A 25982-nucleotide genomic window follows, 5' to 3' on the forward strand; every position below is an offset into this window, starting at 1 on the left:
CAAAATAATCCACTAATAGTCCCACTAATTTTCTAGTAAGCTTGTTACCTGTTCCATAGTATTGGCTGAAGGACAGTATTTGTTCATTATTAATTTTAGACACAATTTCAGTAGAAGAATATTTTATTTGCATCTCTGCCTCACCTCTGCACTGAAATTTCCTAGCCTACGTCTGAGGTCCTTCCTTCTTCCTGGTCCTTGATCTAAGCAGATGGTATTGCTCTAGTCATAGAGATAATAAGAAAGCACCTAATATCTTCTCATTGATTTTTGTTAATGAAATACCACTTCACAGAGAAAGCAACAGCTGAAACCATCAAGGCTGGGCTGTGGCTGTGTGAATGAACTTCATTTTTGTCTGTATTGGGCGTGTAACTCATAGTGAATCATTTATTAAATGAATTTGGCGCCTTTCCTGTTTGTGGAATACCCACAAGCAAATTATGACCTTATTTCACTTTTTTGGAAACCATATTATTGTTTTCTTGTGTGAATTTTAAAAACTTTCAGATGTAATTGACTGACTCTCTCCTCCCTCTCCATTAGCACAATGAAATGTGTTTGTTGGGCACAGTGTTGTTCCATTGGAAAATAGGAATAAGCTCTCCAAACAACATTGCTGCAGATGTTTTCTTGGTATAAATTTAAAATTGCCTCATCAAAACCCTTGTGTTTATCTAGCTGCTAGTTAGCTCCTTGTAGCTGTAACCAAGTAACTGCAACCTTAAAACAACATGTAGGTGTTAATCTTAAATGTGATTTGTTTTCTACGTTTAATGTTTCTTGTCCAACTTCTGAAGAATGCCCAAATGTGAAAAGCAGGATACCTTTGTCTCCTATATCTTATGGGAGACGTGGACTTATTTCTGCTCTTTTTAGAAGTTGTGGCAAGTTTACTGAGTTGTCCCATAGCTATACAATTTTGCAGTATTTTTTATGCCTATGTGCTTTTAAAAATCAATGTAAGAAGAAAATGTGGCAAAAGCTAAAGTGAGCATACGAAGCCTGAGATACGAAATCTCTTTAAGAAGCTGACAAAAAATGGAGACTTCTCCAAAATGGTTAAAAAAAGAACATTAAATGAAAATTCACTTTGGATTGAGCCTTTCATGGTGGAGGTACCACCTCTACACGAGCCGTTTGTAGAGTGGAAATTCAAGTGTTGTGCTGCACTGGTGCATTTTCCAGTTTCCTGCAGTGGCTGTGGTTGCAACATCAACCCAGTCATTTACGACTGCAGAAAGAAAAGTAACCTCCATTAAGCATGGGAAGGGTGCTCCCCAGCACTGAGGATGTGTGTTTTGTGAGGATCCTCAGTAAGCCTAGTTGTCTCACATGAATGGATCAAAATCTTTTAGAAAGCCTATAATTTAGGAAGTTTATTCGGAGAACTCTAATGACACTATTGTCATCACCATCAGATGCTGTCCCTCTGCTATTACTGAGGATTACACTGCATAATGAAATTACAGTTCTGCTTTGCAGTGTTTTCAGGAAAGAGGCATTTGAGGCCAGATCAGTAAGTTACATATAGCAGATCCATTTTGTGTTACAGGTTTACAGTATTGGTAGAGAAAAGAAATAATGACCTACCATGACTTGTCAGGAGTATCAGCTCAGGAACTGAGGCACAAATACAATGCAGCATTAGAATTAGAGGCTTTTCTGTCTCTTTATAGGTTTTTAAACTTTATTGATAGAAGTCTCTTCTTTTTTCTTTTTTTCCCAGGGGAATTTCCTTCTGCACTGCCACCAAGTCAGTCACCTGGAAGCAAAAAGGCACTCGTGTTCTGCCTTGTTACCACCCTGGCCATACCCCTGAATATCTGCAGTACGGCACCAGTTTTGCTGAGGAGATGGCAGTGGTGAGTAAACTCTTAGAAATTTCCTTATGTCCTGCTTCTTACATGACACTTAAAGGAGAGGTGCATGCTTCATTGGCAGTTCTTGGGTAACCTGTTGTCTTATCTTCACTGCCACACCCGGTTACTTTGATAAGCAAAGTAATACCCTTTACCATGTTAGGGAAGTTTAGATGAACCATCATTTCAGATGGGCTCCTGTATGTGAAAGTAACTGAGATTCTAATAGTTACAGATTTGATATACTGATATGAAGACCCTTTCATTTCTAATTGAAAACACAAACTGCATAAAATGTTGTTTTAGTTGGGCATCTTGTTCTAATCTGAACTGATAAGAGTATTCAGACTTAAGTAGCTTAGGCTGCTATCAAAACTGATCAAATGGATTTGCCAATCTAACCGACATCTATTCATACTGAAGCTCCCTGAATTCACCTGATGCTTCCTTCAGAAAACATTGTTGCCTGCAATTAGCACTGTAGATTTTGTGATGCTGAATTTCCCCTTGCTTCTTTGTATCTTTTGAGTTTAAATATTTGCTAAATACTGGAAAAAACCCTGAGCACTGGGGGTGGGGGGTAATTCCTTTACAGAAAACAGTTGTTTTGGTACCTGGCATGGATAACATTGCTGTCCTTGTCCATTTCTCATTAATAACCTGTAAAGGGCAAAGACTAAGCCAGGTCCTGATCTATTGGAGAGTTGGTCTTTCTCTTAACTTTAAATTCATTAACAAAAGGCACAGTTCAGCAGGGTGTAATCTAAACCTTAAAACAATAGGAGAGAACAGTAATGCCTTTCCTTGTCTTTGGATCCCCATTGGTAGTCTCAGCAGAGAAAACATGATGTTTGACCTCACTTGCAGCACTGTCGGATCAGAATAGCAGGGCTGAGCTTGATTCAGACCTCTGCTGACACTGTTGATTATGCTTTGGAATGACAATGATTTTAAATTAGATCTGACTTGGATGCCAAGGAACAGACAAAAGGCTAAACCAGTTTCTGTAGCTGTCAGAATATAAGGTGAGCTTAGACTGCCCTTTTCCAGTCTCTTACTCTCCCTACCAGCTCAGGGGAAATAAGTAACCCCTAGTCTGGCAAAGCCCTCACAAACCCTTAGCCTTTCACCCTGGAGGTAACAAGAACCTCACAAGGCATCTCAGGGTGATGCTTCAGCACAGGACAGTGACTGCTTTGCTAGAAGAGGGTGGTAATTTTGGCTGCTGAAGAGCTTTGGGATAACCCCTTACTCAGGTGAAGCCCAGAAGGTTTCTTGACTGGAGTTCAAGCCAATGAAAAACATTAAATGCCTGCTTAATGTGCTATGTGTTAGGAGGAGGTGAAAAGGATATAAGGTTCATGGCATTAGCTCCTGAATTTTTTGGTGATCCTGAGTACAGTTACTAGGCAGTAACATGCAGTTCTTCTGGATTTATACTGCATTTGCTATCAATTGCAAAGTAGATATGATGCTAAATGAATATGTAGATATGATGCATAATAAAGTGATATCCTGTTTTGGAAGCCTTTCCCAGTGGAACTTGAACAGCTAGGAAAAAAAACATATGCAAGTCAATTCTTTTGCTCTTGAGTAAGAAGGAATAAAACCCTACGATGTGCTTTCATTTGGGAGCACCCTGCTTTCTTTTACCTGTCAGTACCATGGAAGGTGTAAAGTCTCTGTTGTGATACCCTCACTGCATGCTATTTTTCTGTGATGTGATGTAACAGCTCCTGTCCCAGGAAAGCATAGAAACATCCATGTATGGCTGATGTTGAGCCAAAGACGGGGAACTCTCCCTGTCTCCATAATTGTAGTGCAGTTGTGTGTTGGTTTGATTTCTACCTTTGTTTTCAGTCACCTGGGAAAAAAGTGGTGTGTCAATGTTCCAAGTATGTGAAAAGCTTGCTACTCAGTGGGGAAGTAAAGGTCAGCATATTCCCAAACATCAGCTGTTCAGTGAAAAGATAGACTTCTTTTACAGGGAAGGTCAGATCTTGCCTACCTTATTCGTTACTGATTCTGAGTGGGAGTCTTGGCTTAGTAAAGAGCACAGGGTCAGGGTCTGATCACAGATGGGACCTTCTGAATGCTGAGTGGTACAGTTCTGATAATGGGGGAAGGTGCTGAAAGTTTTAGCAGTGATGTTAGTGACTGCAGGGCCAGTCTTTACAGTTGCGTGCATATGGGTCAGATCTTCACCTTGGGGGGTGTTAATGGAAAGACTATTATCTGCTTCAGTGGGCTCTGGAGCAGGCTCTGGATGAGTGGCAGATCCTTCTCAATAAGTATGCAAGAAATGTTTATCCTTCTGAGAACTCTGACTACAGAAGTGGTGTTAATTTGCAGGTCAGGACATTTATTTCCAGCAAAATGCCTGAACTTGTTTCTTCAAGGACTGTAATTTCTGTAACACAAAGGCAAAATACTTAATTTGTAAGCATCCTTAAGGATCTCACAAGAAAACAGGCTTCTTAAAGTATTTTTTCCTCTCTCAACTTGAAATAAACTTTCCAGGGTAGGTGTTCTAAGAAAAATATTTTGGGGGTAACAAGTAACAAAATAAAACTGATGTTTTCCCAACAAGTCAGGGCTGCCCACAGAAATGTTTACTAACATCTGACTTGAGACTTTGTGGTTGTTCTTCTGTATCATCCTAAACATGTAGTAGAAAGGACTATTTCTCAGTTCTGTGCCTTTTGATAATCACTAAAGCCTTTTATCTGAGGAGTTCTCTCTTGAAAATGTTTTTTTTGTTTTATTTGTTATTTAATAGTAAATATTTCAATATTAAGTTATTACTGGTTTTATAAACAAACGTGCAAGAAGCAAATCTTAGAATATGTTACCACAGCCCAGGAGCTAGCCATCGTTTTGGTGTCACAGTAATGAATGGCTGGAGGAATCAATGCAGCCTGAAAGGCTTTCTAAAAGGTAATTTTAGAGGTACCTGTTTGACAACCTTCAGTTTGTTTTCTGAGTTTGTTGAAAAGTCCTGCTCAAAGCCTTTGTGAACTGTCTTAAAACAGTATTAGAAGCTTTTAAACTGTGTTTGTTTCTTTGGCATATATGATACTGCCTTTGCCTTCTGATACAACCGCTTGGGATGCAGCCTCATAATGCAGGTTTCCTGTCATACTGGCACCTCGCAGGTTGCCATAGTGACAGACATAAGAAACATTACTTCAGAAATGTTGCTTTATTACAGTTAAAGTGCATTTTGAACAGGGATCAGATTTCAAGTTACTCCCTGTGTTTTATGTAGGAATAAGCAGAATTACTGGCTTCTACTAATAAGAATTAGTTTGAACCTGCACATCCCCCAACATACATTCAAAAGTATGTTGCAATGTTCTGTATGTGCTTTCCACCACTTTTAAGTAAAATAGGCCAGTATTCCGCTCTTTCTCTCTCTTAGCACATGCACAAATGCACTTTGCTGCTTTGGTACGTTCAAAACTGCCTCCGCTTTCCAACAGTCTGAGAAGTGCTAAGTCATTGCTGCCTTTGACGTGCTGTATCTTTTATTTATAAAGAGCATCTTCAGACTCCATCGATTTTGTTCACATTAGTGTAGAAAAGACACAGAGGGGGACATCTGGGGAGATTTCTGAAGTATTCCTGGCTATGTTGTGTTCCAGCAAATTAATCAAATAACAAGCATTTTGTAGGCAGCAGAGCTGCCTAGCAGCCCTGTGCTGAGCAATCTCTCAGATCTAAGATGGGCTTCCCCATGTGAACACGAAGCCCATGGAGATTCAAGCTGAAAAGCTCATCAGCCATCCTCTCCCCCCGCAGTGCTGCTCCATCACACAGCTGGGGCAGCCCTGGGGCTATCAGCATCCCACCTCTCCACTGATTAAACCTATCCCCACCATTTTGCCTAATAAATAAGATGAAAGGGTGCTCTGGCGAGGGGGAGGAGCTGGGGCACAGCTTAGAAACAGGTGAATTGAAGGTTTGTGGCAGGAATGTTCAGCCCCCGGAGAGCTCTCTGCCATGGGCTCCTCTTCCCCACAAGGCAGATGGCTGAGGTGTACCAGCAACATTACCTGCCAGCTAGTGAACAGCACTCTGCTCTAAAGCACCACTGAAAGGCCTGAAGTACTTCCTTTTAGGTATTTGGAAGTGTTCATTTAAGTGGATGTACAGTGCTGTACAGGACCGGGCTCTCTTCATCCATCTGAGAAGCAGTTGCATTGCAGTGCACCTTGTGCAGGCACGCATGAGTGCAGAGAAATGTTAAATCTACACCTTCTTGAAAGTTGCACCTCTCCATTCCCTCTTAAACAGTGCCTTTCTGTACACAAGTGGTAAGCAGTCAAACCAGTTTGAAAGTACAACTCATGCCTCATGACCATTGCTGACTATGCATTTAAAAACTTACACCACAAAAAACGCCCATGTTACTCCCATGTCTGATAGTTGTCCTGTCCAGAAATTCCTTCATAGCACAGCTGGCAATTGTTAGTACCATTGTGATGAGGGAATTGACTTCCTAATGTAAGAGGCATACAGGGCAGAAAGATCCTACTACTTTTTGAAAAAAAGCTTTGTTCTTTTGACATCTTTTACTTTCTGTTTCTAAAACTCATAGGCAGAAATTACTACTTTTGTGTAGACAGCAAAGGCTAGAGGCCATATTCAAATCATATGCCCTTGTGCATCTAGTTACAATTATGCTGATAGCTCATACTAACATTATAGTCACAAAGTAAAATGTTGATTTCGAGCCTATCCAGCACACTCCTTCCAAAACATACTGTCCAAGTCAGATTCCTTCGTAAGAGAATAGCCTTACTGTTCTAACAGCTCCTTCCTTCCCGACTGCTGTGACCCCTTGTTCCCTGGGTTGGGAACTCTAATGAGTTACTCTAAAATTCCCCCAGTGCACCCCATGCCGTGAATGTTAATGGTGTTCCTATTACAGAGATTAGACTTCTTATTTTACTTCTTGCTCATTCCTCATCTTTCTACTTAAGCAGACATGACCCTATTTCCATTTACTTAACACAGATCTTCAATTACCGAGACAAGCAACAAGCATTAGCATTGGATGAATTCTTGTCTTGCATAATTTTGTTTTCCTGCCCATCAGTTAGTAACTGGGCAAAGAGGTAGATTAAAGTGTAATGCTCCAGGTGTGCTGTGACACTAGAGAACAGTAAGAAGTAACAGAGGGGAAAACATCCCTATTTTCTCATCTCAAAAATGTTAAAACCTCTCTTCAATTGAAACTTTACTATTAAAAATAAGAGCAGAAACATGGCATGGAGAGCTGGAGACCACAGCTTCAGTTTGCACAGGCATAGTGGTCATAGTGGGATGTGTCCACAGCTGTGATTGTAGGTGACCATCAGTGGTTCCTCTGAAGGGTGGTCCATGATTTGAACCTTTTTATAAAGAAGGTGGACCCAGAGGCAAAGGGAATAATTTACTGCAGCTCGTAACAAAGCCTGAAGAAAACCTGTATCAGGAGGAGTTACAGCATCAGCTTGCCACAAAGAGCAAAGGGTTTGGCACTAGGAGGGATGAGGCGGTGCCCTGGCTTTTCTCAGGTGTAGGAAGTGGGCCCGAAAGGAAGCAAAATGGGACAGACTTTATCTGATGGTATTCTCTATACCCTCATGCAAACATTGTCTTTTCTTCCCTTATATCCCTGCATGAAACCACACACTTGTGGTTTGCTGTGTAATTAGTGTTGGTGCCGAGAGAAGACAAGAGAACTTCTTGTTAGATGGATTAAAGGGATCTGTGCTCTCCACCGTTTGAGTGACAAGAACCGTGTCAGACCAGTCTGCTGTCAAGTGAAAAAAAAGTGACAGCGCAGTCTGAGCAAGACAAGTTCTCCCACTCTGTGAGTGGCAAGAGGCAGGCATAAACTAGCCCTGTCAAAGAGCAGCCACAGGTGACTGGGTCAAAACAACTGGGGCAGAGCAGATAGAAGTCAGTTCTGAAAGCAAACAGCATGATTCCTGCTTGGCTTAGTTAGAGCTCTCCTGCTGGGACTTGTGTCTTCCTACCAGGAGAATCAGACAATGCTTTCGGGTCAAAAAGAAGGAAGGGGAGGAGGTTGGCACCAGCTTTGGACAAATATTTTCTAGGTTGCAGCCACCAGTTTAGAGCAGTGTTTACATGTAATAACAGTAATTCTTGTGTAGTAAAAGAGCATGGAAGGTAAAACATTCCGAGAAACACAGAGTTCCCTTTCCTTGTGGTGCAGCACCAGTGTATCTGAAATCCACCCTCCAAGCCCATGAACACTTGAAGCCAGAATAAAAGGTGGGAATAAGTGAGAGATCCCCTTTTACTTTTCAGTTCCTAAGAGTTCTGCTAAAAACAAATGTTTCTTAATCATGCTCATTGCATTAAGGGCATTGTCCAGAATAGTTAGTTCCCAGCTTCAGGGACCAGCAGCATGCCAGGAGTGTCACAGTTATTCAATATCCATATCCTTCAGGTGCTGCAGAAATAAGCTGATGAGGAATGAATGCTCCAGATTTGGATTAATAGAATTAATTCTGTGCTGAAAAAAACTTCCTCTTCTATGGAATTCTACCGTAGTTCTGAAATCCACAAACAAATCTGCCTTTTCTATCTCTAACCTGTATAAACGTATACACAGCTTAATGCAAATTTTACCAAGCATGAAAATCAGTTCATTGCAATTACATGGTAAAGAACAGCTATGAAACAATGGTGTTTAACAGTTTCATTCCAAAAGGCTGGAAAAGGGACACAGAAGCTCTTGCTAGTGCAAAGCATGTGCCCACCTGAGAGCCTTCCCATTTACCTTACGAAGCACTAACACAGCACCTTTCCCACAGCCTGAGGAGTGTGCCCAGCTCTCTGCAGGGCAGCTCCTTGCGTTCTTCCCATGCACACGTGCAACTACAGGCACAGACAGCTATGTCAAATATGCATCTGTAGCTTTAAAAGCATCAATAGTGCTTAGGCTGCAGATGTGCTGAGACTATATCTGACCATGTGGACCAGCATATTCTCATTGTTACCTTTACGTTCTGCAGATCTTTGTGATCTTTACCTGTCATGAATCATATTATACCCAGACTGTCAGCTCTTCAGGGCAGCTAATAATGATGGCAACATCAGTTTAGATGGGCTCATACATAGCTGAAAGATGTGTGCCAAAGCAACTGTTGTGAAATGTATAAGGAGTAATAGGGCAAGAAGGGCAAAGAAAGAGATTTAAATGCTTTACAGAAGAACGAACAGCTCTGTAATACTAATGCAGGAGATGAGGAAATAAATCATTTGGTGATGATCAGCAAAATAATGGCATGAAAATAACCAGCAGAGTGACCACAAAACCAGACATGTGCTGAGGGTGAGGCTCAACATAGCAGCATCCCAGCCATTTGATCAATGGCAAAAGTGTTGAAGTTGAGAATTGCATGCAGAGCTGTCAGGGCACATAGAAGCCATAAAATCTACAGTCTCTGGTTAAAAAGTGACAATTGTCCTTTTTCTTCTTTCTTTCTTTTTTTTTGCACCTTACTCTGACTCTAAAATGTGGACAAGTTCATACAAGAATATCAGAGGACCTAGAAATCATTAATCAACAATACCTCCAAGCTATTATGCTTAAAAGTGTCAAGACAAAAATCATGAGTAATGATTTTCTGCAATACATTTTCACAAATTGTTATAAGAAACAATACTTAGATCGTCTTTTCTGGACTGCACTTCTTTCCTGCCTGAAAGAAAGTAATATATTAAATCACAGTGATATCTTAATGGACAGATAAAAAATGCAAAAAAAAAGGATGGAAGATCTAGGAATAAGAGCTTGCCTGTAGTGACTCAGAGCTCAATAGCAGCAAGGAGTCAGTCTGGCACATTGACAATGACTTTCACATGTTAGTTACAAACCAGAGGAGGGCTTCTGCGTTCATTTGCCATGTTGTGAAGTAGCCTAAATATCAAGAATCAGGCTTTTAAACTGTCTTGCAACTCACAGAAGCCTTTGAACAACTGAGATTTATGATGGACAACTGCCACTAGAACATCTTCATGAACTCTTAGTGTGTTGGGTTGTCTCGAATTTAAGAGCATCTTTTAGGTTTTCTGGCCAGGAACTTTAACTGAAGGCATGCAGGTATCTGGTATTTTCCTGTTGCCTGCAATATGATGGATGAACATTCAATACTTTGCATAAATCTTGCTTCTGTTGCCTCCTTTTTATCATCAGAAAATAGAAGTTCCTATTAAAATTTTCCTCACTAAGAATTTCTTCATTGCATTTGAGATAAACACCTCAGGAGAAACAGTATCATCAGGAAAGGTCAGAGTGGTTGCTCTGTAAAACATCTTAAAAATACCTTAAAAAATATATTGGGATAGGTCAGACAAACTTTTCAAAACTCAAATAACTGGGAAATTGTCAGCCTGTGTCAATTAAACGATTTTACATTATGTTATCACCTGAAATAACACTAGATTATTAGTATTCTGTGTATTTTAAAGCCTGCACTTTCTACTCTTAAAACACAGTACTAGGAAGGAAATGGGACAGCTAAGAAGCTGTATCTGGGTGTAGCCTTTCATGAAGACCTGGCTGCATGAGGACAGTGGGTTTGGAGATGGGGTGGTGACTGTTTGCTGCTGCTCCCATCCTGGCCAATGCTGTCATCCCCACTGGTGTGGGCACTGCTGTGACAGTGGCCTGGGCACAGCCTGCCAGCCACAGCCTGATGTGCTGGTGGATGTGGAGCACAGTGCACGCAGCCGTGCCTGTGGGAAGCAGCCAGGTCCCCCCCATGGATAAGCCCTTCACCGGTGAGCACCCTTAGGGCTCCTCCTGAACATTCCTCTCTGTGAAATGTCAGTCCTTCACACTATGCTGCAGTCAAGGATCCCATGTCCTTATCTTGACATTAAAGAAATAGATTTAATTGTCAGACCTCTTAAACAAGCGTTTAATTCCATTCTGTGGGGACTAAAGACACTCTTAAATAATTGAGCGGCTGAGAGATTGGTTATTTCTGTTTTCATTGCCCGTATTGATTTAAGTGTAGTTAATCCTTTCAAATACCCATGTCACACGGGGCCTGATGGCTCTCTTTAGGGCAATATTGTTCCTCTGGCTAGATTATTTGACATCAAGCATTGTAATGTCACAATAAATCCTTCATGTGGGCTGTTCTTTTCAAAGAGAAGTACCAGATGGGGACTTTGCCTCTTACATTAAGCTCTTGGTTTTACTAGTCAGAAGTTGGGCTTGTGAATAATTTTCATTAAATTTTCTTTTGTGCCTCATAAAAGCTACCTCTGCAGCAGTGACATTAAATAATCAGAAGCCCAATTAAACAGGCATGTGGACATAAAACAAACCAAGGTGTTCCCCTCACTGCAAATTAAATATAGTTGTGTGTAAAATAATCTCATTTGGGATATAACCCAATATAGAGCTTGTGGAATAGATTTTACAGACAGAAATGGGGATGGCCGAAGCCAAGATCCAGCAGACATGTTTTACAAGTCTTTGCAACTTTTCTTACTTCTAGTTAAGTCCTAAATCTGTCTGTCTACTTTAAGCTCCATCCAACCAGTTGACTGATACTCCGCTTGTTACTTTAAAATGGATCCAAATGGACCCAATAAATATCTGTTCTCTGAAACTTCTCTTAGTTGATGCAGTCATCTTTGTTTCCTCCTTTACTGTGCTTTTCATCACCATGGAGCCTTTAGAATAACTCTGGCATTAGCTGACTGAGGAAAAAGCAGAGTAATGTATGAATTACCCTTGAAGCAGATCTCATCTTTGCTCATGTTGCTCACATGGATAACTGCTGTAGGAAAGAGTTTTTAACTTTTTTGCTTTGCTTGTCTGGTCCTCCCTTGGGTATCAATTGCTTTGTCTGTATTCCTTCTTTGGTTTAGACTTATTTTGAGGATATTTAATGATCAGCTGGTAAAAAGCCTGAATGGTGTTTCTTTGGCTCTGTCTCCAAAGAGTTTACTGTCTAACTACTGAAAATAGCAGCAGGAATCATAGAATCACACAACACTGAGGTTAGAAGCACCTCCAGAGATCATCTAGGCACCCCACAGCTCAAGCAAGACCAGCTAGAGCAGGTTGTTCAGGCCTGTGTCTGAGTTTTGATTATCTCCAAGGATGGAGACTCTGCCACCCCTCTGGGCAGCCCCTGCCAGCGCTCAGCCAGTCTTACCGTAAAAAAATATTTTGTTATGTTTAAATGGAATCTCCTATATTTCCTGGGTGTATTCCTCCAGGGGCACGACTGCAGAGAGATCCTTCTCCAGGGTCTCCATTTACATTCACCAGCACTTGTTCTATTGCATTAATAGTCACTTAGAACATTAAAAATCCTTCTTTATTTACCTGAGTACTAATGTACTCCATGAGCTCCAGCAGGAGCTCTGAAAGTTTATTGACAGCCTTTCTGCTTCCAGCATAATTTGCATCCATGTTAGCTAGTTCTGAGCCACCTTTGTTCCCTGGCTATGGCCCATATCTTAAGCTTTTCCACCCATGAACAGGCTGGGCTGTTGAGATGCAAGAATAGCTGCAAGTAGGCAAGCTCAGCGGCAGGCAAGAAGATTTATGGTATTTTCCTTCCTGTGGTAATTTAGTGTGAGCTGCATTGTGCAGGTAAGAAGCAACAGCATGAGAACTCAGAGAGGTGCAGCCATTATGTACCTTTTCCATGCCACAAACAGAGGGCATTCAGCTATCAGTGTAGAGTGATTCATCCTAATATCAAGGATCTTAATGCTACCTGCACCAGCAACCTTTATATTAACCAAGGAAAAGTGGTTATTTATTAATAAGAATTTCTGCTTTTATTATGGCTTTTTTTAGTAACCAGATGTGTATTTGAATTCCCTGAATTTTATGCATCATCTGGATGCATCTCATTGTATAACCTTTTCTGGCAAAAAATAGTTTGGACTGGCAGCTAAAAGGAAACAGAGGGAATCACTGGTAGCATTCAGCATGCTCCAGAGCCTGTTGGATTGTCCTGAAAGACTGCCCTAAGCAGATCCAAAGCAGAGGGGAGCTAGTAGCCATGCATGACGCTGGAGTTCCTTCCTGATCCCAGCTCAGGCAGAATGCTGTTTTTCTACATCTCTGAGTAGTGAATTCTCACTTGGACTCACTCGGGAGGTAGAAATGTTTCCACATCTGGAATTAGAAGCCATTGGTAAAACCTGAAGGAACAATGAGCTCACATTTATATGGACACCTACCAAAACAAAACTTGGTTTTCCACTTGAAGATAAAAGGAGGTTTTCACAGTAGAAATGCAGCTACAGTGTATTTGTAGCTGCAGATGGACATCCTTCTCCTTTATCCTTACAACAGCGAGTGTCGAGCAGTAGGAAAACTCTTGCCCGGTGTTTTCGATGGTTTTGATGTATCTGAGCCTGTCATTGGTGCACAACCTCCATGGAAAAGGTCCCCTCCCTTTTCTGCCCTTTGAATGATGTTTCCCTTCAGGGGTATTCTCTAAAAAGTCAAAATATGTGTTCTGTGTGGTGCAGTGTACAATAAATCCCGTGAACTCCTCCCCTCGAGCAAGCTGAACAATCCCTGCAGACCTGTGCAGGCATCACCAGCCCATTCTTAATACTCCAGAAGTGACTTTTACAATTGGTCTGGTTACATGGTATGTTGTGTGATAGCATTCTTCATCTGAGGCAAGAACGCACTGCTGAACAGTCAGACAGCACGTGCATAGGAAAAATCACTATCACTGGCAAAGCACAGCATCTTGGTTTGATTGCACTGAATTCCCTAACGTCAGAATAGGCATGGGGAAAAGCTGCCGGGTTTGTTCAGTGCCCTAAATTAACATGCTGAACGGGACAGTGAGCAGAGTCATGCCTTGAAGATGATGCAATGGTTGAGATTGACAGTCAGGAGCTTCACCTTGTCTGGAAATCTTCTCAGCATGGATAAAGTCACCACACACATATCACACCAGATTCCTGCTTTTCTTCCTCAGTGTTACTAATGCATACAATTTTACAGGATCTAGAACATTACAGGGGTGATCCTTTTGGCACAGCACTGCATTTTCATTCCCAGTTGCACAGGACAGACATCATCTTCTTTCTTTCCCAGTTTTACTCTGTTACTTTGAAGGCTGAGGATGATTTTCAGGATTATCTTCAGATGCAGGATTAAGTCAGACTTCAGATTTCAAAGGTATAAAATGGTCTCCAGAGGTACACTGAGGTCTTCAGGGAAGAGAGATTCAGGATAGGGAGGATGCTTCATATAGTATTAAGCAATATCTTTTCACCGACCACTTTGACAGTGGAGATCTAGTTCCTGAGAGATCCACAGCAAAATACAGTTTTCTTTATATTGACTCTTCAGCATGGAAAGCAGACACTTGCGCCTGAATGCACAGTGTATTGCAACCCCAGCTTTTCAAACCTAACTCAGTAGTGAATATACAGAACTCTGCCAGCAACAGAAATGTGTGAATTCCTGGCACGTGTGAGTGTCCAAGCTGGACTGCAAAGCTCAGCACAGCCCTCTGCTTTGCCCTTGTCATCCTTCTCTTAGCATCTCTGCATTAGCTTTCACTTCCCTTTTGTCACACAGGCTGCTGGTCCACTTGGAAGGTTGTTCTCACACTACCAACCTTTAACAATAAAAATACAATCTCCTTCTTCAGCAGGAGCAGCTTCCATTGTCCATGTTAAATGACGTTAGAATCTGTTCCTTCTAGATTGATAGATGTCTCTCATGGCTGCCTTCTTTCTCAGTAGGAAAATAATGTCCAAGAGCAAAAATGTGTTAGAACAGACAGACAAGGAAGCTCTGCAAACCCACATAAGTTTGTGGTTTAGGCTTTGGTTTTGTGTGCAAGGGTACAGATACTCATTACACTTGTGGGTGATACCAAATGAGTTTCACTTCTGTTCACTGAACAGATTACATAAAGAATTGGTGTCTGTTACTTGTCTGCTTGGGGTGTTTACAGCAGAGTGATATGCACAAAACCTTTTTTTTTCTTTACCTATTAATTGCCATCCTTCCATTATCTTGCCACATTGCTGCCCTAAGCTCTTTCTGGGTGGTCATAACAGATCTGGGATCTGCAGCGAGGCACAGATAAATGTACAGTTCAGCTCTGTCTTTCTAACGTGCATTTGATCACTGGTTTTCCCAGTTAATTTTAAGAAATACATGTTACTGTCAAATCCTGTCCTTATTAAGTAAGAGTTTACATATTTGATGCGTTTTAAAATGACATTTTTAAGAAGTTTTCTTAAGATTATAATGGAGACAGTCTGTCAAGAATGCAGCAAGCAGCAGCAGAGGGGAGCATTCCAACGGCATTACCAAGGCCCTGTGCAGCCGCACACCCAGCACGCAGGCTTGGCTTCGTTATGCCTAGAGGTGTAAGAATAGCTGTGAACAGCTAATAAGAATCAATGCTATTGGAGACATCTGTTTCAGTTTTCATTTTTCAGTGTTATTAGTGCTTATTGGTACAAGGCTCAGGAATGCAGCCAATCCCTTTGAAGTGAAGTGTATTGTAAGGCTAGAGGCATTGTGAGCCTTGTTGATGACCCTGTGTGTAACCTTTCAATTAAACATCCGTAATGCACGGAATGAGAAAAGACCTCCTTAAAAGAGAAGAGTGGGATACTGAAAATCACACTGCTGGCATTTTAGTATTCATTTTGGGGTTTAGAAAGTAATCTCCAAACAAATAACAGGTTCTTCAATTTTTCAGGATTCTTTCGTTTAAAAAAGAAAACCTGTGTCTCCGTTTATGTGAATATGCCACTGCTCTGTTAGTTATTAGTGTGTAAGGAAAGTCCTTAATCTGTGCCCAGTACAAGTAACCAGAGAAAAGGTCTGTTTGCCCTAAACCTAGAAAATAAGATAGAGACCAACCAGAGCTGGAGTCAGCTGCCAGCTATGTCCTGTTTCCCTCAAAAACCAGCCTTCCTCACATGATGTTCAAACAGCATGATGCAGCTCTGGTACCTGGCTTTAGTTAATGAGACCTAGTGCTGACTGAATGCAATATTGACAAGTAAACACAGGTGAACAGAAGCAGAAACAGCCTTAGGGCATGGGGAAAGCAGTACGGTAGGTGAACGGTGGCAATGGCACCTTCATCACTGTTCTCTGCTTCCCATTAGCAGTGGGAAGAATCAGCTAGGAGTTTTCAACAATTGGTATGAAGTCTGAACTCATTAACTTGTGTTTTTTTCCTAGAGTGATTAATACAATTACTTAATTGTACTTACATGGAAAGAGTTACAAATATTACCAAAAATCAGAATGTAATAAAAATGGGCCAAGAGGGAGATGAGAAAAGTGGCAGAGGTTAGTTGGCCTCAGAGATGAGACGTTACAGCCTACACGTAAGTGGGAGAGGAATTACTTAGGATCGTAAAAGCAAGAATGATGGAAGGAATGAATAATTGCAAACCTTGGGCTGGCAGTGAGCTCTGCTGTGCTGTGAGAAAGTCTCATAAGCAGAGGGTGGAGTACGTCACTAAGGACATTTAAATCAATTAGAACAAGGTAGAGTAGAAAATGTCTCCTCAAAAAAATACATATCTTACTCCTTTGGGATGAGATACAAGATGTTACAGTGCCAGTAAGTTCACTGCGTTTTACAATAGGCCACCAACATTGCTGCTGGGATGTAGTTTGGCCTCAGCTGTTAAGAGGACAAGAAGAGTGGCTTCAGGGCTGCCAAGCAAGAGTCCTGACAAAGCCTGCTCCTGAAACCTCCTGTGAGACTCTGACGGTCTCCCGTGGTGGAGCAGCAAATGTATGTGTGTAGAGAAGCATCATCTGGGTGTAAAGTCTTTTTGGCTGTCTAAATAGGGCCTTCAGGGAAAAATTTACAAGGGGAAGTACATGACTAGAGTGGAGGCTCAGCAGTGGTACCCCTGGCTCTGCTGTGGTGCCCTGGAGGCTAGCATCCTCTGGGCTCACGCCTGTGCTGTCATAGCTCATATTTTCTGCAACTTTTACTGACTGTGAGAACATGTGAGCAGTGATGGATCAGTTCTCTGCCCGTAACTCTACCCAAGAAACATGTCTTTTCTGATGCCTGAAGTTTCCCTGGGACATGACACAGTGCAGCATCCACCTGCATTGTGTTTTATTCGTGCTATTCATGATGGACACGGGCACTTTCATTGCGTAAAACACCATTTTCTGCCACCATTATGTGCGCAGCCTCCTTCTGAGGCCAGGCTCTTAATCCCAGCCCATAAAACCCTCTGGCAGATGCCTGCACAATGCTGTACAGGGACAGCTTTTGTGAGCATCAGTAGTGTAAACTTAAATGTGTCCTCTGCTTTCTGTCAGAAAAGTGACAGACACTATGGGAAACTAATACGCATTTTAAAGACGTTGTTCTCGCAAGGGCATTACTTCACTGAATAAAACCATGTATTTGCACAGTATTGTCAGACCCTCACCCACCCTTGTTTAAAATCATAGAATCAAGGTCAACGCTTACATAAATCCATTAACTTCATCAAATTCATGGAAGTGGATATGGAAAAAGTTAAAAATTGCTTTTAGTAACTCCTGATGGGTTTTAGATGGGAGGGTTTTCAGCAACATTTAAGGCTATGCTTGCAAAACTCAATGTGTTTGCTTCCTGTATGTATGTGTGCATTCTAGAAAATGCCAGCTGTTACCTGCTGGTTAGGGATACACAACAACACAGAAAGCATTTCTATTATGCTGCAGATAGAGATTTAGTTAAAAGTTGTCCCTGATCAATGCGTGTTTGCAAGAATCCTTGAATAGCAACAAATCAAGTAAAGCCACCAAAGAAATTTTTCTTCATCTGGAAAGAGGGATCTATGATATTTTTAATGTTTTAGACACTGCTGAATTGCAGTTTCCCAGTACAGATAGTGAGGACATGTTTTAAGCCAGGAACGCTTTTTCTCTGATAATCCATATAGGAATGCACTTAGATTTTCATCACCTGATGACTTCTTGCAAAGCAACACAGTGGCACATTGGGAAAGTGGATGGAAATGTGGAACAAAGAAAACTAGCCCACCGTGAAAGTGGAAATAAGAAAACTGCACATTCCTATGCCTGGGGCTTCTTCGCACCTCAGTATCCTTAATTATGTTCCAGGGTATTTTGGCGTTCCTTCTATTTGCGTTTAGATCTTTCATCAGGAAGTTAATGTTCTCAGAGCAAGTAAGATCTCAAACCCCATAAATCCTAATGTTTAATACGTTAACGATATAGAGATAAGTATTTAATTTTGCTTTATGCATGACAGAGAAGCCAATGACAAATAGCACTGAGTAATATTTATGAGTTCCATGCCTGGAGGAATAATAAGCACCTTAAATTATTGTAAATTCTGACAAGGCACATACATTGAAGACTTTATAAAACTTTCTGCATGTAACTACAACACTGTTGTTCTCCCTGCCGCAGTTCAGCTCCTGCTACTTCCAGCTGCTGTGATCACAAAGCAGTATCTTCCCAAGCCAGAGAAATTTGTGGGGAATGTCTCTGACTGTCCTGCTTGACGTTGTTCTGCCCTGCAGGGCCCAGCTATATTCTGAAATGTGCCATTAAAAGGGCAGTAAGGAAATCTGTTTGAGTGCTAAGGAAATCACTTAAAGTTATGTATGTCCATCATGGCTAGAAACAAAATAGTGTTCTTCTTTCCTTCTTTTCTTTCATTACTTGTGTATTAATATTACATGTTCAACATCTCCCCCTCTGGAATACAGGTTGCAATCCCTTCCCACTTACAACACCGAGGCAGGCTCCTTTACCAGTGAGCCACTGGTATCTACTAGAAGCATCTAGCACATAGTTTCAGGAAAATCCAAATTCCTATACATATCAAACGAAGAGCTGGTAGAGCATTTGTATGCATTGCTAACTGTTCAACTTCACAAGTTTCGCAAGGTTTAGCTGCAGTCAGCAGTAGTACTTGAAAAAATGGGACAACTCTGCCAGCCAACAAATATTTCATAGGCATAGAATGTTTGCTTGCTGAATGACAGCTGGAGGAAGAAACCTTACACATCCGTGAGCACAGCTGTAATTTCTGTAAGCATTTTAGAACAGTTCAGCAATGAAAAATCAAGGGCTATAGGAACAAGAAGATGAAATATAGCAAAAGGAAATCTCTAGGAAGCCACCTAATTTCTTTTGGATTTACAATTGGATCTTACAATTGGATTCAAAAGAAACCGCAAATGTACATGAAGGTATCAATCTGTATGTGGTTCCTAATGCAGGCAAATTGAATCTGCCTTGGTAAACAAAGAAATGTTTATAGATACTAACAAAAGAGGATGACAACCTTGTGTAAAATGACACAGTTGTCAATTACTATCATTAACTGTACACTGCAACACCTGAAAGAAATTTTCCAGTGTACAATTTTAAGAGCATTGTAGTCAGGAATAGCTGCCAGAATGAATGGCAAGTAACCTGTGCAGGAATGAAAATTGGGTTTTCCTCTGTTCTAAAAAGAATAAAAAAGAAAAAGAGAAAGGGAACAACAGAGAACTGGCTACTTTAACTCAAATAGTTTTTCTTTGAAATACATGTGTAGAGCAGAGGCAGTGATTGGCATGTAAATGGGCATAATTGTGTGACTGGGCTTCATGACATCATTTAACCAAGCATGATGAAATGATGCAGGGTAGGAGGTGGGAATTTTCCTGTCTGGAATCATGTTTAGACTACTAGAGAGGTAGTTCCCCCATTTCTAAATACCATGTCATACCACTGACCTACTGCACTACATGAGTGTGAACCCCATGCAGCCCATGGACTCTGCACAGGAGATGAACAAGACGTATACACCAGGATATTCAAATCCGCTTGCAGAAGTGTTGTGCTGGCAGAAAAGGCAGTAGCAGAACCAGTGTCCCAGTCCTGCTTGGCAGGATTCCCTCTTCTCTTCCCTCATAGTAAAATCAAACTGTTTGTTAAAAAAAACAGTAATATACCAAACCTTAACAATACCCCACAACAATTCCCCAGAGCAAGCATCCCTTTTCCTCTTTCCCTTAAGGGCAATTTATGCAACCTATACCTTGGATGGGACCGCTTCCAACAGAAGCTGAGTTTTGTTTTTACTCCGTTAATCAGGCGTGGCAGGAAACTGTTACCAGTTGTGCACAATGCATCTAGTTTCTTCCCTTCTCTGTTCCAAATGTGCTTGGACTTATTAAGGTACAGAAGACTTTGAGAAATGTGATGTTGTGGGCTTGCCAAAATAAACCGCAAGCAATGATGAAGCAATAATGTATTTAACAAAGTGTCACAGAAAAGACAAGCTGCAGAATCTATTTGCTGGGCTGCTATCTACACTTCACTGTCTGCAGCTGCGTAAAACAGAATCCTTGTATTTACTGAGTATGTTATACACACAGGACTGGCCCATGAATTTACCCACGTTCAGGTGTTTCACCTAGACCCTGATTTGGTTATAGTTCCTTAAATACTGATACTAGCTGTTGAAAATAGGTTGGATAGAGAAATACTTGGTCACATCCATCCTTTGATAACAGTAACAGCTTATTCTTGCCAGTATTATTAGAAGAGGATGTGAGCTAGATGTGGCCATGAAAGGAAGAAAACCCCGTCAGTTCAAGTGCCATTTCACTTATGCCAGGACTCAAGGCCGTAAACTGCCACTTGCAACAGAATCCTAGGATAAGGCATTTAATTCTCCTTTTGATTTCCTATTTGGTTTTTGTGGCTATTTGTTCCAAAGGAAGATATTGACCTTTGCTGAGGGGCAACCTCATTGCCCTCTAGAGCTTCCTGAGGAGGGGACGTGGAGAGGGAGGTGCTGAGCTCTTCTCCCTGGGATGCAGGGACAGGACATATGGGAATGGTTCAAAGCTGCGTCTGTCAGGGAAGGTTTAGACTAGATATTAGAAAACATTTCTTTACCAAAAAGGGTGGTCAAACTCTGGAACAGGCTTCCTATAGAGGTGGTTGACGCCCATACATATCAGTGTTCAAGATGCAATTGGACAATGCTGTTAATAACAAGATTTAACTTTTATTCATGCTGAAGAGGTCAGACGGTGGGACCAGATGATTGTTGTAGGTCCATTCCAACTGAAATATAATACTATCTTCCGTTCTGTTCTCTCCATCTGCCCACACTGCAGTTGGACCATGCTGCTGCGTGTAAAGCTGTGTTGAGGGGACACAGGGGAGAGGTGATTTCACAACTAGCCATAAGGCTGCAGGTGGTACCAGGGCTCCAGACCATATTGCACACAATGTTGTTGGTGATGTCTAGAAATTATGACCATGTCTAATCAGTGAAAGGCAGTTGTGCCTGCTATCTGGTTCCTGGGGCAAATCCTTCACCTCCTGCTGTCATGTCACTGCATCTACACGAGTGAGTGCCCTGCTGCTAGTGCTGGTAATGCCATACCAGTGCTGGAACCCAGGAACCAAGTTTCTAGAGGGAGATAATGACGTCCAGGTCATGGTGCACAGGTCCTTGTAGTGCTGATGCAGAGGCACAGTGAGACACGAATCACCACTTGCTTTGGATATTGCAGTGAGATGAATGGTGCAGCAGGGATTTGAGGGAATGGGCTGAGGAAAGCAAGAAGGACATGTTACTGAGAGAGTATTTAACGTTTCAGTGTGCTGCCTGCTCAGCTGACACAGCAGCATACACAGCCTCCCCTCTCTGCTTGTTGATTTGTTTCCACACTTGGTGTCTTCCCATTCAAGACTGGTTTACTAAAAATCAGATGGAAATACATGTATCTAATTCTAAGAATGTTATTTTTTAGTACAGTGGAGACTGGCTGTCTCTTGCCAGCTCTTGCTATGTTTTGCATTTTGGGTGAGAGATGTACATAAAGGGTCTTGAACAAATAGTAGCATTCTGTTGCATTCAGTGCCCATCTGTAACTCATTTTCAGCTCATTCGAAGGCTTGAACTAATGAGTGTGCTGAGGACACTCAGAGCAAAAATAAAACAAAATTCAGAAAGTTGGTGAAATGCTGTTTTTCTTGGCAAGAGGAGGGAGCAGTGACTACCACAGGGAGATGCCTGGTGAGCAAGGGAATCATCCTTCCATCACTGGTGGGTGAGCACCAGTGTGGGAGTGGGACTGAGAAGTGGGCGAACTCCACCTCAGCCCCGTGCTGGAGGAACATACTGCCAGCTACGTGTCATGTGTTGTGTGGGGACATGCTGCCCCTGGGTGCCCTCTCCCACTCTGTTCAGCCCATAACTAACATGTATTCTAATGCTTTCCTTCCATTAACATGTAATCAATAGAGACAGTAACACTGCTTTCCTGAATCTAATGATGCTGCAATATTCTGCAGGGTTATTGTTTACAATATTAGGCCTTAGAACTCTTGCCTTCTTCTTGTTTAGCAAAATCAACTCACAGTGGCGTGCTGTTTCTCAGTTATTGGCATCACTGAACAGTCCATGAGCAGTGGAAATCACAGGGTATATTTTTTCCTGTATTTTTGTTTTTTAGTGATGAGTTCTGCTTCAGTGTAGTGTTTTCCAACTGTGAGCAGCTAAGTGGAGGGTTTGGGATCAAAGAGCTATTGAAAAATGAAAGATTTTCATGGAAAAATTCAAAGCAGAATTGTGAGGAAATGGATGATGGAACAAACAATGATATTTTCAAGGATAAGCAATGGTGATTGCACTTCTCAGCAGTGGTTCAATCAAACTGATAATGATCAGACATGTGTCTGATAAGGCGCAGGTCGTTGGAGGAGATTGCAGTGAGTAGGAGCCACTCATATTCTCTATCCCTGCACAGCGCCAGCCCACACTGCTGGAACATCTCCTTCCCCTTGGGGTAGCTGTGGGTGGGAGCTGCTGGGTGTGCTGGTCAAGGTCAAGCACCTCAGAAACTGCCAACTCCTCTGTTGTTGTCTGAGGCTGAGCATGGGGACTCATTGGGTGGTGGTAGTCATAGGGTTGGTATCAATCCTCTTTTGGGTCAGGTCTAGGCCATGGCTCAGAAAGTTTTTACTAGCATCCGTTTAATTTAGGAAAAATTAATAACGAAACATAAAACATTTTGTTTGTCGGAAGTGTTGCAAAAACATCTTTAAAAGCATATTTCAAAGCTTTGCTTAAGGAGGATGTGCCATGCTCTTGCCTTTCCTCAGTGGTTTAATAGGATGTGATGAGGATGCTGTCCCTCTCCAGCCTCTGCTAGAATGATAGAGTTACCTGACTGGATAGTAGGAGTTTTAAAGTGTTCAAAGTAGGGGCAGGCTGGTGACCAAGCAAGGTTTAAAACTTATTAGGCTGTATTTCTCTACTCTCCAAACTAATGAAAGTATTTCTTTGCAAAGAGAATTTCCCTGCACTCCCAAACAAGTGTTGCAAGAGAGTATTTAAAATATTGCTGTTGCTGCCTTCTAGCACTAAACCTAATTAACTTTCTTTCATGTCTTGGAGGACTGCACATGCTTGTTTTCAGGAGGGTGGCAACACACTGGCACTGCCAGGAGATCTGTGTCAATGTGTGAGGTACCTCTGCAGTAAAAAGCAAATGACAGTCAGAAGTTGGTAGCTGGTGCTTATAATATAGACCCAAGAAGCTAAGATTGACATTTGCTGGCAGCAGGTTTGTTGTGGTTAAATATCTTTTTTCTTTAGCCAAGGAAAAATACTCACACAAAAATTACTTGATCCACAGCAGAAGAATAGGATTAGCATCAGGAAGGGGTGTCTGGTGGCAGGCCTCCATGGCACAGGCCTCCGTCCCTGAATGGGATTCATTCTTCCCCAGCTGAGCCGGTGGGAAGGTCTTGCTCTTACAGGAAAGTGCACAGACTGCTGCAGTGGTGTTGTTTTTGCTCTCATGTTATGCCCTTTTGCAGGGGTCAAGAGTTCTTCCATAAAACTCACTCCAGGCTATAGGTCCTAACATAAGTAGCCTATGTTGCCTGTCCTCCCAGAAGGGATCTTATAGACGGGGTGCTGGAGCCCTCATGAAATGCTTGTCAACCCAGCACTGTTTGCTTATTCCAGGTTCACTGGAAGGAGACCTCACTTCACTCTTCAGCCTGTCGTGGCACAGGTCTTTTTTCACTCATTTTCTCTATCCCTTTTTTTTTTCCATAGCCATCTCTCAGTGAGATCTCTCCAGCATCCAGCACTGCCAACCAGCTCTTCCAGGCTGTGCAGTCTGGCACAGAAAGAGACAAAGCCAGCCTGAGTCATTTACAAAAACAGGGTGCCGCCCATTATTTGAGCAGGCTGGAGTGGACTGCTGCTGGGAGATCTCGAGTGCCAAACAATAAATGAATCCTCTCCGGTTAATCGTCACCCTGCCAATGAGACGGAGGTTGGTTGCTCTTGCAATGAAGGACAAAAGTCTTTTCTTCTGCTCTTTGTTGCCTGTAACAAAGCTGGTTGGATGCAGCTGGGATCAGGCCCACAGCTGATCCTCCTCTCCCCCGCCCCTGGGCCATTCCTTTCAGCTCAGCTGGGGTAGCCGGGACAATAGGGAAGCTGTGTTTGCTGCATCTCAGGATGTTAGGTCTATAGTTTGGACAGCCCAAGAATATGTGTGTATTCTCCCCATTGATGTTCAGGGGCTTGATACCTCTTTGTTTAGTTTGCTTTATTGAAAGGTAAAACGGAAGAAGGGATAATGCCCTTGCTTAGAAATATAGATGCATGGTGACATAAAAGGGATGAGAAGGGAACATTTCAGAGATGAGACCTGAATCCACGCTCCTTGGAGTGGGGAAGCAGTACAGGAGGGAAGCAGTTCTACCAGCTGTGCTGCCCCGCTGCAGGATTTCCCCAGGCAGGATCCTGGTCCATGTTCAGATAACAGGCTGCGCTGGTGTAAGATGTCGAGATAATCTGCCAGTTCCTCCTGGCCCCTGGCAGGTAGCTCTCCATGCAAGAGTGAACAGGCCAGTCTGACTCAGCTGCAAACGCACAAGCCATCAGAAAATGATGATCAGAAAATAGTGCTCTCCATTTTCCGGTGTTGGAACCTTGCTTCCCCGATGTGTTTGATGTCGGTGCATTCAAAGTACAGGATAATTTTTTCCACTCTCTGTTTCTGTATTTTTGTGGTTACCTTTCTCCCAGCTTGGGAGCCAGCAGGCAGATCCTAGCATGTCCATTTTCTACCCACTAGTGCCTCAGCAAGAGATAGAGGTAGCTGGGCAAGCTATGCCTGTCTTGTTAGGACCTAGCCTTGTTACCTGCTTCCCTACATTTCAGCATGCTTGGCCTTACAGGAAATCACCACACAGTAATTTATTTCTGTAAAGCATACTACTACAAAAAGCATCCCAGCATCTAGCTACCTTTCCCACAGTTTGTCGTACATCGGTGGCTAAACTTCATTTTTTCTGCATACCACTCAAAGAAACTGTCTGTATTTGCATGAAAACTTAGGGTACAATGCCCAGTGCTGTGGGTTAAATAAAATATGCCCTTTTCCAGATCATATCCAGGTAGCTGAAGAAGGGTCAAACCTGCAGTGCTCTCCTTCCCCTTTCTCCCTGATACTGAGTAACTGTTTTCATGCCTTGTGTGCAAAGCATAGCAGAGACTGATAAGCATCTCTAAAAAGATCATTTAAGTTGTATTTACCTATGCACACAAATAAAACTTGAGACTACACAGGCAACATCACATTCTCTGGCATCTAATGTTAAACATATGAATGGCTCTTAGTCCATTTACTATTTTGGAAGAATGTATTTCCTGGTTTTCCAGGTGTCATTGGAGTATTGATAGTTATTGTGTTCTATCTGCATATCAATGCTTGTACTCCCTCGGCAGAAGATGCTCACCTAGAAGCCTGCAGAAATCGAATACATATTCAGGACTCAAAACAATTCTTGCCTGATGTATTCAAACACAGCAGCAGAATTTCATCACCTACCTCACCACCAAATTCTTTTCAGATCTTATCTTTTCCAGTCATAAGCTAAAAAAGATGCATGATACAATATCCTACCAGTGCTGCAGGGGATGTGACTCCATAGGTAATTTGTGAGATAGATGTTGGGAGTGTCCCTAACTAAAATTGTTTGAGGATAAAATTACTGAGCACAGTGCTGAAATGGTGGATCACCCACTGGCCTGGTCT

At 42.0% G+C, this 25982-nt stretch overlaps 1 long non-coding RNA gene across 1 annotated transcript; it reads left to right on the plus strand.

Annotated features, from left to right (window-relative positions):
- The first annotated feature begins 1772 nt into the window (after positions 1-1772).
- LOC130595163 (uncharacterized) lies at positions 1773-24931 on the plus strand. Its single transcript, XR_008971241.1, has 2 exons — positions 1773-1865; positions 23987-24931. It is a non-coding gene; the product is annotated as an uncharacterized LOC130595163 (long non-coding RNA).
- Positions 24932-25982: the final 1051 nt, after the last annotated feature.

This window comes from Pezoporus wallicus, unplaced genomic scaffold, assembly GCF_028554395.1.
Source record: "Pezoporus wallicus isolate ANWC-B61680 ecotype Strahan unplaced genomic scaffold, APGP_CSIRO_Pwel_v1 contig_8013, whole genome shotgun sequence".
Taxonomy (NCBI): Eukaryota; Metazoa; Chordata; class Aves; order Psittaciformes; family Psittacidae; genus Pezoporus; species Pezoporus wallicus.